The following is a 12,497-nucleotide window of genomic DNA, read 5'->3' as shown; positions in this document are numbered from 1 at the left end:
TATGATGAGTTCCTTCCGTATAAGCAAACGTCTCCACAAGTAGCTTCGGTTGCTCAACCTGATGTTTCTGTTGCGGGTAATTCTTTTGCATGTATTTCACAGTCTAGTACTCTTGAATCATGGGTCATGGACTCCAACGCTTCTGATCATATTTCTCGTAACAAATCACTTTTGTCTGATATTTTTTATTCACAATCTCTTCATATTATTACTTTAGCCAATGGGATATAAACAAAACCTAAAGGGGTTAGAAAAGCCAAACTCCTATCTTTTATCACTCTAGACTCTGTTCTTTATTTCCTTGGTTCTCCTTTTAATTTGGCATATGTTAGTCGTTTGGCGCTTGCCCTACATTGTAGCAAAACATTTTTGATGAGTTTTTTCTCATATAGGACCGTAGTATAGGATAGATGATTGACACAGGACATGATTCACAAGGCTTTACTATCTTATCTCTTCAAATTCCTTCACAACATGCTCTTTACAGATCCTCCAGACCTAATTCACAAACCTTTGGGACATCCGAGTTTATCCAAGATATAGAAGATGGTGCCTAGTTTGTCTAGTTTAACTTGGGAAACGCACCTGTGCTACATTTTCACGTAGTATTGAGGGCCGTTCAGAGTGTATTTTTTCATTATGATATTTTGGGTCCTACAAGAGTTAGTTCAATCTTAGGATTTTGTTAGTTTCATTAATGATTATTCAAGATGCACTTTGGTTTTTCTCAATGAAAGATCATTCTGAGTTATTTTCTATATTCAAAAGTTTTTTTGCTGAAATACAAAATCAGTTTGGTATTTGTATTCACTACTTTTCGTAGTGACAATGCCTTAGAATACTTATCTTTCTAGTTTCAGGAGTTTATGACTCACCAAGGAATTATTCACTAGACATCTTGTATGTACACCCCTCAGCAGAATAACATAGCAGAATGGAAGAAACATCTCATTGAGACTGCTCGCATTCTTCTCATTGAATCCCATGTTCCGCTGCGTTTTTGGGGAGATGCAGTCCTTGCATCTTGTTATTTAATTAATAGAATACCCTCATCTTCTATTCAGAATCAGGTTCCACATTCCATATTGTTTCCTCAGTCACATCTCTACTCTATTCCGTCTCGTGTCTTTGGGAGCACATGCTTTGTTAATAACATAGCCCTAGAAAAAGATAAATTAGCCCCTCGTGCTATCAAGTGTGTCTTTCTTGGTTACTCTTGAGTTTAAAAAGGGTAGCGTTGGTATTTGCCTGATCTTTGTCGATACCTTATGTCCGCCGAAGTCTCATTCTTTGAATCTCAACCAAACTATACATCTTTTGATCATCCTGACTTTGCGAGGTCTCACCCATACCTTAGGTCTTACCTATACCAACTTTTGAGGAATCTACGATTTCTTTTACATCTTCAGTTGTAGTGCCACCACTCCTGACTTATCGTCGTCGTCTGCATCCAGTACTAGTCCCGGATGATTCATGTCATTTGCCGGACCCTGCTCCTACTGCCGACTTGCCTCCTCCTAGCCAATCGATTGCACTTCAAAAAGGTATACGATCCACTCGAAATGCTAACCCACATTATACTTTGTTGAGTTATCTACGTCTATCATCACCCTATTATGCGTTTGTATCATCTTTGTCCTCTATTTCCATTCCTAAGACTACAAGTGAAGCACTTTCTCATTCTTGATGGAGGTAGGCTATGATTGATGAGATGCCTGCTTTACATACCCCAGTGGTACTTGGGAGCTTGTCTCCCTTCCTGCAAGTAAATCTATTGTTGGTTGTCGTTGGGTTTATGCAGTCAAAATTGGTCCAGACGATCAGGTTGATCGCCTTAAGGCTTGCCTAGTTGCCAAAGGGTATACTCAAATATTTGGGCTAGATTATAGTGACACTTTCACTCCCATAACTAAAGTAGCATTTGTCTGTCTTTTTCTATCTATGGCTGCCGTTTGTCATTGGCCTTCTCATCAGTTAGACATTGAGAATACTTTTCTACATGGTGATCTTGAGAAAGAAGTCTGTATGGAGCAACCACCTTTATGACTCAATCTAATTCTACAAGGAATTGGAGTTCAACATATGAAAATATTACCATAAATTGAACACATTGTATTAACTTTGAATTAATAGAAAGAATCCCAACGCATGAAGAAGATTCAAACCAAGTCAAACTAGGATTGGATTGATGGAATTATTTGAATCAATTCCTATTTGGATTGGAATGCTACAAGGCAGCTATTTACTTCTATATAAACATCACAACACAAAGCTTTGGAATTTGACCACATCTAAAGAGAGAGGCATCACCGCGTCAGGGTGAAAGAGTCAGCACAAAGAGTCTTGAAGAAGTAATTGTTGTTACAACGAAAGAACCTGCTCATATCAAGTTTTATCTATGTTGTTCTTGAGTTGTAATAGTTAGTTTATTGGATTGGTACCAAAACAAGATCTTGATTACTTTCTTAGTTGATTGTAGTAAGTGTTGTTTTGTGTTTGTAAGGGACTTCATTGATAGGTAGAGTCATTGAAAAGAAGAGTTAAGGGCGTAGAGGTTGGGATTGTTCCCTAGGTTATGCTTTCTGCCTCTCTTGAGCAAAGATTTTTTCTTGCTAAAATATTTGTGTTGATTTACTTTATTCTTCAATTTACCTTCTTGCATCATTGCTCAAAGAACCTGTTTCTTTGAATACATAGGACACAACCAAACTAACAGAGTCGTTTAGACATAGTTTTTTCTTTTTTGCATTTTTTTTCAGAACATTTTTAGGTTATACATTGGACTGACTTTTTGGTTAGTTTTTCGGATTGGAGTTTTTCAAATTTGAAAACCTAGATTTGACTAGTTTTTCAAGTGAAAATTGTTTACCATTTTTCAACTTCAAAAATTCTTTGTCCAAATTTCAACCAAATCTATGTCCATACGCCTACTAAGAAAGTGCTTTGTAGGTACAAATAAGAAAATCCCCTGGGCAAAAACAAAAGAGGGGCACCTTTCTATATGGAAATCGATTTCTGTAGTGACTTGATCAAATCTGACACTGTTTTATCCTTTACATCCTGTAAGTTGCACCAAAAAGCCAACAAACCAAATACATTTGTACTTTAACATTTGTACAAAGATAACTTTCCCTTCAAAACACCTAGCATTTCTTTCAGTCCACAAAACCCCACAGATACAAGCTGACACTGTAACCCTCAAACTTCTTTCTGGTTTACTGATCCCAGTTTTGTCCCAAAGAGTCAACAGGTCTTTTAAACTGAAAGGCATGATAAAAGAGAAGTTGAAAATATTGAAAAACAGATTCCATAGTTGCCTCCACTGTGCAATGCAAAAAGAGATGGATGCTGAATTCTTCCTCCTCCTTCTCTCACTACCAAGTCCCTCTTAACCAGATGAAAGACTGTTTTTCTTTATTACCAATCCATAGGAAGTATATGGAGATATTAGGATTTGATGAATTTTAATCTAAGCATGTGATATTATAGTTGCCTTATTGGGTGATATATATTGCCTATTATTGTGGCTCTTATGGTTTCTATGTAGTTTGTGTGGATAATCAGAGTTGCTTTATGTGAATTGGCGATAAAATTTGTTTTTGCACTGAACGAATTGATATTTTCATCAAATTTGAGGGCCATTGTTGACATCCCAAAGCTACAAATGTTGGTAGATAGGACAAGACTAAATTGTTACTCCCTCTGTCCCATCTTGCTCAACTGTGTCGTTTTACTTCTGTTAATTTGTAGGTTGACTGGGAAGATGAGAAAATTTGTTTTCAGACAATTGCTGCTGCCCTAGGAAGTTTTTATGCCATGCATCCACCATTATTGCCTAATCCCTCAGGTGATGTCTTGAAATTATACAGAAAGAGAGTGCTTTCAAGTGGTTCAGACGGAACTTCTATAGAAAACATAGGTAAGCAACTATTCTGAAAAACAAATTCCATTATGACTGGCATGTACTTATTGCAGGGTAGCAAGGGTTCCTGTTGGTCCTAGTGAAGGAGCTACACTCCTAGTCTGCGTCATTGACAGCCAGATCCTACTGCAATTTGGCACTTTAAGAAATCATTATACTTTAGGATCGCTGGGCCCTTCCGTAAATTAACAGCTCTTTGTTTTACCTTGTTGAGATTTCCATATTCAGCATTGCCGGTGAGAGAATTAGGGATGCCAATTAGGCATAAGCAGCGATAGCTCTGCTTTAAACTTTGCAACTTTCATTTTTTAAGATAGCAACTAGCTTTAATCGGCTAAATGCTATGAAACAGCTTGTATTGCAATCCAAAAGTAGAAGCCACAGGAAGATGGACCAACTTAACCAAGGATTAAAAAAAAAAGACCAACTTATAACATGCTAGCTATGTTGGGATAATATTGGAGATACTTATTCTTGTGACTTGGGCACTATCACGATCCAAAATCGGGTAAGTGTACCGATAGGTCAGCCAACCCAAAGTAACAAAATGAAATACAAAGTAGGAACACTTGGAATAAACATTTAAGAATCAAGATAATTCATAAAATGATATTTTTCATAAAACTCATAAAATATGCGAAAAATAGATACAAGTCATCCCAAAAGTCGGTGTCACTAGTACAAGCCTCTAGAGTATCAAAGTACGATAATAACTACTACATTGTCTTGAAATACAAAAGGCATGGACAAAATAAGAGGATAGGAGAGATCTAGGAAATGCGGATCAACCAAGCAGCTACCTCGGGAAAGCATGCCCCTCCGTTTCATACATGATTTTGGGAATGCTTGCCACTCAGTTCCATACATAATATTAGGAAGGCGTGCCACTCCGTTCCATACATGATATTGGACAGGCATGCAACTTCGATTCATATGAAATGCAATGCATTATGTGCAGGCGTGCAACTCTGATCCCAAATCAACAAATACACATTTCAAGGCAGTGTATTCATAGAGTAATGCAATCCTACAATCTTTGCCTTTTCAATGTCTTGACCCATATAAACACCACATATCAACCCAAAATACAGTTAGGATTGCAACTATCACAAGATATTACCATAATCCGACACTGAATCCGTTAAGGAGAGTAAATTTGTCATGGTCCGAATACGGCTCTGATGACACTCGTCTCAATTCACTGAGACATGTTAGCCCCAAACCCAATTTAAGTGGAAATAAGCGAAAATAATATAATAGATAGATAAACACAAAAAATTGCAGAAGTCTTAGTCATTTACAATACCTCAAAGGATTGGTTGTCATATGTACAAGCCTCTATTACAGTGGAAATGAAATAAATATAAGTTTCAAAAATGCGTTTGTCTCTCAAATAGAACAAGCATGTAAAAGAAACGAGAGAGATCGCCGGTGTCAACAGCTACCTCTCATGTAACTCCAAAAGCCGTGGATGAAGGAAGGAGAAATCTGAATATCTGTCCGAGCTCAGAACCAACTCAGGTGTAGATAGCAAGGGGTGAGTACCAAACAACACAGTACTCAGCAAGTAATACAGTAAACACATATAAAGCTAAATAGAACAGGTACTCCTGACACCCCATCCAAACCTCCATAATACGACTGCAAGCAGAGCAGGCAATCTAACTATTTCTATATGCAGATATAACTCATGTAACACGTAAGCCAGGTATGTTTCCATAACTCAATAAATAATGTCAATATCACATGTATTTCAGTCATAACAGCTCACATAGGAAGGGCAAATACTCAGATAGTCAAGTCAATGCAAAATTCAATGCAATGCGTTGAATGCCCAATGAGATGCTAAAATAACAACCACGACGCATGGCACATCCCGTTTATGCAAAAATATAACAGCTACAACACGTGGCATGTCCCTCGATGCAATAATATAACCATGACGCATGGCACATCCCCCGATACAATAATATAACAACCACGGTGCGTGGCACGTCCCTTGAATCCTTTTTGTTTTCCTCTTTTATTATGCCGGAACCATTTCACATCAACGAATTCATCAATTAGGATCTCAATGGTATACATCAACCTAAATGCAAATGAGAATATTCATGCCATCAATGAGAAGGAATGAAATCTAATATCATATGCAATTCATGTCTCAGATATCACAATTGTTATACCCCGCACCTTTGTACATTGGAGCATATTTTTTTTCCTAAAAGATTGCCATGTGATGCATGTTATCTATGAAGTTCTACGTGAGTAGTGACGATTGGAAATAGGTCTAGAAGGCTTTGGATGGAGTTGGAGGCCAAATAAGGAGTCGTGGTACTCAACCTACTTGCGTAAGATACAAACTTGGATGTCCTACGTAATTAAGCTACTTGAGAACATGTCGAGCTTAAGTAGCAAGGATTATATAGATTCTTAAAGTGAGACGAGATTACGAACCTATGAAAAGGAGCAAAAACTAGATTTCGAACTTATAAAAAGAAGCAAGTAGGTGACAAGTAGGTGATGCACCTGCTTAGGGTAAGTAGGTGACACACCTACTTGAGGTGGTCCCCACCATGCCACGTGGCAGCATGTGGGTGGATGTATGAGGTGAGGTGGCGCCTTAAGGGCTGGACACATGTCACCCCTATGGTTGCCATGTGTCACCTTCTAAGGAGGGATATATATAGGTGATGCTGAATATGCCTTCATTCTTTCATCTTTAGACTTGGAAAAGTTGAGAGAAAACTTGGGGAGAAAGAAAAAAAAGCCACGGCCAAGAGGGAAAAAGGTAAGCCCTCTGATTTTGCTCCGTGAATTAATCATATAAGGTGTCCCTCGATTGAATGAAGGTGTTTAACACCGTAAATTAATTGGTTGGGGCAGCAAGATAGGGCAGTGAGCAGCCACCAAAGCTCAGCCGCGTCAAGGAGCTCCGAAGTCAATTTTTGGTAAGTTTTGGAAGCCCGTTTGCTAAGGTATGGTTTGATTCCCTTTTTACATGTTTGAGTAAGGGTTTAGACATGTTATGGGGATATAAATATGGACGGGGAACATGAAAGTATGCAGGTTACTGCTGAAGTGTATAGGGACTGTTTTGAAGCGGTTCTAGTCGGCCTAAAGTTTGGCTAGTGTCATTGTTATTGTGGTGTTGTATTTGGAATTTGTTTGTATATGTTGCAGGGCTGGAAACGTGTTGAAATAAGGGTATAAGTTCTGCTGGTTTCAGCCACGTTATGCTCCATTCCCTATGGTTATGATATTACGAAATAAAGGTTGAAAACCATATTTTGGAGTCGTTCTAGTCGAATTGAAATCGCGTAGTGTTGTTATGATTGTGGTGTTGTCTTTGGAGATGGTTTAATTACGTGTTGCAGGGCTGGAACATGGGTCAAAACTTTCCAAAAATGACCTTGAAGGTCATTACAAAAATCATCAACTAACATGTTCACGAGTTAAAACAAGTCACAAGTCATGTCAATCCTCTATTAAGGCAAGGAATCAACCCAAACTAGTCAAATAATCGCATAAGCCCATACATGGCACCAGTATCCGCATAAATGCTCATCATCTCATTTATACAGGACCCCATTACCCATATACACAGTCAACAATACACTTACACAACGTAAAGAGTCGAAGAAAACCTTAACTTGCCTTGAATTGAAGTATGAAAGTCAGATTACAGATTTTCCCTTCCTCAAATCCTACGAACGAGCCCAATCTGGTCGAATACGTAATCTACATAAGTAAACGAGTCCGTAGACACCCATATTATTATACTTCTATTTTGGATTAAAAAAAAGTCAACCCCGAGTCCACAAGGGAAAAACTGGAATGTTTTTTAAAATCACGTTACCCATAATGTAAGAAACTTAAATATAAAATTTCATAAAAATGGAGGTCAAATCAATTGCCAAACCAACAAAATACAATTTCTTAACCTTTAGGTCTGAAATCTCCAATTCTATGCTCAGATGTAGTTTAAACGGTGAAATAATCAACAAATCAGAAAATAAATACCAATCAAGGAGTTAAAATCTTACCCTCACGACAAAAATCTCGAAGATTGCTTCCCTCATTGCCAAAAGATCATACTTTATACGCCCAAGGCTAAAAATCAATATTCCCACATTCATAATCATGAATTTAAGTGTGAAAATAATGAGTATTATTGCAACAACAACAACAACAACAAACCCAGTATAATCCCATAATGTGGGGTCTGGGGAGGGTAGAGTGTACGCAGACCTAACCCCCACCTTAAAAGGTTGGACGGTTGTTTCCGAAAGACCCTCGGCTTTAAGAGAGGACAAGATAAAAGGTCAGATAGGGGCAAACATATAGAAAACAAGATGAAAACAGGAATAGCAAAAGAGAAAGTCGTGGTAGAGTGGTACGAGAAGAAAGAGGCATAACTACAATAAATAAATAAATAAATAAGATAAGATAAATTGCAAAATGACTAAATTTGAATTCGAATCACGTACTAATTGATCATAGGAGAAACATACATCGAAAATCGCCTCTATTGGAGCTCCCCAAATATTGAAAATACCAAATAGAACACGATCTGAGATTTTATCTCAGCGATTTCTGTTTTCGCGATCATTTTTTTTGTATTAGCGGCATTGCATCTACAGAAACAACCTCTCTACCTCCATGAGGTAGTGGTAAGGTATGCATACACTTTACCCTCTCCAGATCCCACTAGTGGAATTTCACTAGGTATGTTGTTGTTGTTGTTGTTGGCATTGCACCTGCAGTGCCAGTTCCGCAACTGCGGTTTCACACATGTAGTCTGATTTCTGCACCTATGGCTTTGCGGATGTGTATCTATTTCTGTGGTCGCACTAGCACCAACAATCCTTCCCGACACTAAAATGAGCATATTTTTCTTATACGAACTCAAAATATGACAACTCTTTATGCAATAATATCGAAAATTATGATACAGATATAATGGTTCAATCCAAATTCCATTTGGAGCTCATTTGCTTTAGGTAGTACCATTGAAACTCAACAACGTCGAAACACCAAACTCTAAACGAACACCCAAAACTATTGGTTTGCGTCTGGAAGGTCTCACTTAACTTTTAAATTTCCAAACTTACCATATAATGACTTGAAACCCATCTGAATACCTCAGGACCCGAACCAATAGTCCAATTAACTCAAAGATGATCCTAGGGGACTAACGAAACTGGTGGAATTCCATTCGAGCTCATCTTCCTCAAATATCGACTTTGTTCAACCATTTCAACTTTTCAAAATAAAAAAACTTATCCAAATCTCGTCCAACCACTTTGGGAGCCATGTCGCCCACTCCTGCAAACCACAAATATCATACTGAACCTACGGAAGGGGTAAAATAGGAAAAACACGCAAAAATCATAAAATGACTATGAGGGTCATTACAAATACTTTCATTTGATACTTATCTCTATCATAACACACTTGCTAGTCTAACAGTAATGACTATAATTCTGAATTCTATATATTTATGACATTCATTGAGTGTTACCGTTATTTATGTCTCCTCCCAACACATTACTATGTGTTTCTTTCATATTAATCTTGTGGATCGTTTCTTAGCTAGGACTAACTTCTGAATTTTCTGTTACTAAGAGAATGATACCATGGAAGCTGAATTTGAGGAAGAATTACTTTTGGAGGCCGAAAATGCCTGGGCTCAACGTGAATGGTCACCATGGAAGCTGAATTTGAGGAAGAATTACTTTTGGAGGCCGAAAATGCCTGGGCTCAACGTGAATGGTCAATTCAGCATGTTCTGTTTCCCTCCCTCAGGTTCTTCTTCAAGCCCCCTAATTCTATGGCTACAAATGGAACTTTTGTTCAGGTACCAGATAAGTAAAACTTTTCTTCGTTGCCATCTCTTGCTTTACATTTTTTCCTATTAGGATTTAGTGTCACAATCTTTCTCATTCCTATATTTTCTAAGGGCACGAATAGGAAACCAAAAAAAGAAAAGGAAAGAAAGCATAAATCTCCGGTGTGGTCTTTTCCTGGCAGATATTTGGTCTCTCCTCACCCGCTCCTTCCCCGTCTTTCTACTCTTCTTTTTAAAGATGTTATCTTGAGTCGCACATGTTTATGCTATTGATCATCTACAGTCTTTTTCTAGGTTGCATCACTGGAAAAGCTCTAAAGAATTTTTGAGAGATGTTAAACCTTGGATAATTTTGATGTGGCTTTCCTTGAAGCAAAAGGCTATACAAATGTACAGTTTCTACTTTGAGAATGAAATTCCCTGTCCCCTACCCCCAAAGAACCAAAGTATGAAACAGGTACAAGTTTTTTTTTGTTTTGTGCCTGGGAAAACAATCCCAAGGGAAGCTTCTTGCTAGTGCTGGCTGTGAAGATGGTCAGATTGGATATGGTACACCCCCACCCCTACATCAAACGTTTTATTGTGCTTTTCATTATGAAAAGAAGCAAAAATGGAAGGTATGCATTGTCTCTTTTTTTACTTTATTCCATTAAACTAGTGATGAAGACATCATGCTATACGCAAGACAACAGTTAAGCAAATAGGAGTTCAAAAGAAGCCAAAAAATTGGAGGCTAAAATTTACTTTTCTTGATTACTCAATAAACCAAAGATGCCAAAAAATCTAATCTCAACTGAAAATCAAGAACATGGCAAAAACTGATAAAATATCGAAGCAAGATATTTCCTGACTGAGAGAATGTAATTCTCATTAGTATACACAAAAATGACAAGAATGACTACTTCCTACTCCATGAATTTTTTGTTGGAATACAAGCACAAATAACGAAGCAATCAAGCAAATAACCAAGATTACTTGCATATAATATATTTAACACATAATCACATATTTTAATCAAACATAAACTGGATACTTATTTTTAAAGTGTTATGGTGATTGTGAATTGACCCTTCAAGCTTGAACAAAAATCAACCACATGATCACCCACCAATTTCAGGTTCTTTTGTTGTGTTGCTTGAATAGCATCAAATTTACAAAATTCATTTGGGCAGATATCCCATGAAAAACGTGTAGAAACTTGCGTAAAAGTCATAACAAATAATTTACGTGTTAACTTTAGGTCTTCCTCATATTGAAAACATTTATTAAGGGTTGTTGCCGGGTATAATCGCTAGTTATTGATTATAACTTGTATTAATTGTCCATCTGAATTTACATGTCAGATCAATGGTAGGGGTGGGCACAAATGCCGAAAAATCTTACAGAATTAAACTAATTCAGTTCTTCGATTTTGTTTCAATTTTTTTTTCAAAAGTTTGATTCTTTAGTTTAAGGGTTTCGGTTCTTCGGAAATAAAAACTAAAAAATATTTTAAATGACTAATATTTATATTTGAGGCCAAAACTTCTAAAGATCCAAGCTCATATCCCTAATTTATTTGGCATTTTTATTCTCAATCGGCCAACCCCATTATTGCAATAAGTCTAATATTCCTAATTTTGAGAACCGGAAATTGGACTTGGGCAATAGCCAATGTCCGTCTGCTGCTAGTGCTGGCTTCTTAGCTAGTTACTATGTGCAATTTTAGATGGTGCAAATATGTTTATTCCGATTCACATTTAAATATTTGAAGCTTTTTAGTGTTGATTTGGTCCTCATTTTATTTTATACATTTGCACCGAAAAATTATTTTAGAAATGTCGAATTAAATTGAATTGAAGTTCAAAAAATTAAATCAAAATTTGATAAAACCGGATCGAAGAATCGAACATCCACACCTAATCAATGGAACTGAGTCTAATGATAATGATATTACTTTGGTTAAATTAATAGTATACTCTCCATTTGAGTTTGTTTTGGTTTTAATCTATTTGAGTGAATAGTTTGATATCACATATGTGTGTTGCATGAGTAGTTCTTTTCCTATTAAAATTTGTCATTCAAAATGCATAAATATTGATAAGTGGTGAAATTACCACTTGTTCATGATCTCCTTACTTTAGTTTTGCATCCTTTATAACTAATTTGAAGGCATGATGGTATCGTATGCATTTTTTTGATTTCAGGTAATTTTAAGGTAAAGGAAGATTTGAAGCGAAAAGAAGTTGAATCGGACGAAAAGAAGGCAAAATTGATATGACAGATGAATGAGGGAAAAACAAAGAATAGTTTCTAATACCGCAAATGTGAAAGCTACAAAAGAGAAGCACATAGACAGAAGCTGATGTCGCAAAAAGCAACATCTAGACATCGCAAATGTGATACGTGTAGGCAAACTCAACAACCAACATGCAAATGTAGAAAATGTGACCTTACCCTCGTAAATGTGAGGTCAGCGACCCAACTCTGGGAAGAATTATTATTTCACTCAAATTTCATCTCAACCTCTATGAAAGGCGACCCAATCACTTGAAAAACATACCTAGACCATACAAAAACATATTCTCAATAGATCTTTGGTAGTTATCTATGTTTTTAGGATGTCAACCACCGGAATTAACAAAGAATGCAAGTCTTAAAGAAGGGGTTCTACATAACTATAGAGATCAATCGTAAATCTTTCTCTCTTGCTTTGAACATTATTTATCCTTATTGTTGGTGTTGTAT

General features: G+C 36.9%; 1 pseudogene; it reads left to right on the top strand.

Annotated features, from left to right (window-relative positions):
• LOC129883769 (DNA mismatch repair protein MLH1-like) overlaps positions 1-10,109 on the top strand; it is a 30,653-nt pseudogene extending 20,544 nt beyond the window's left edge.
• The last annotated feature ends 2,388 nt before the right edge of the window (positions 10,110-12,497 follow it).

Source organism: Solanum dulcamara, chromosome 1 (genome assembly GCF_947179165.1).
Source record: "Solanum dulcamara chromosome 1, daSolDulc1.2, whole genome shotgun sequence".
NCBI lineage: Eukaryota > Viridiplantae > Streptophyta > Magnoliopsida > Solanales > Solanaceae > Solanum > Solanum dulcamara.
The sequence above is the reverse complement of the archived record's forward strand: the minus strand, read 5'-3'. Positions and strand labels throughout refer to the sequence as shown.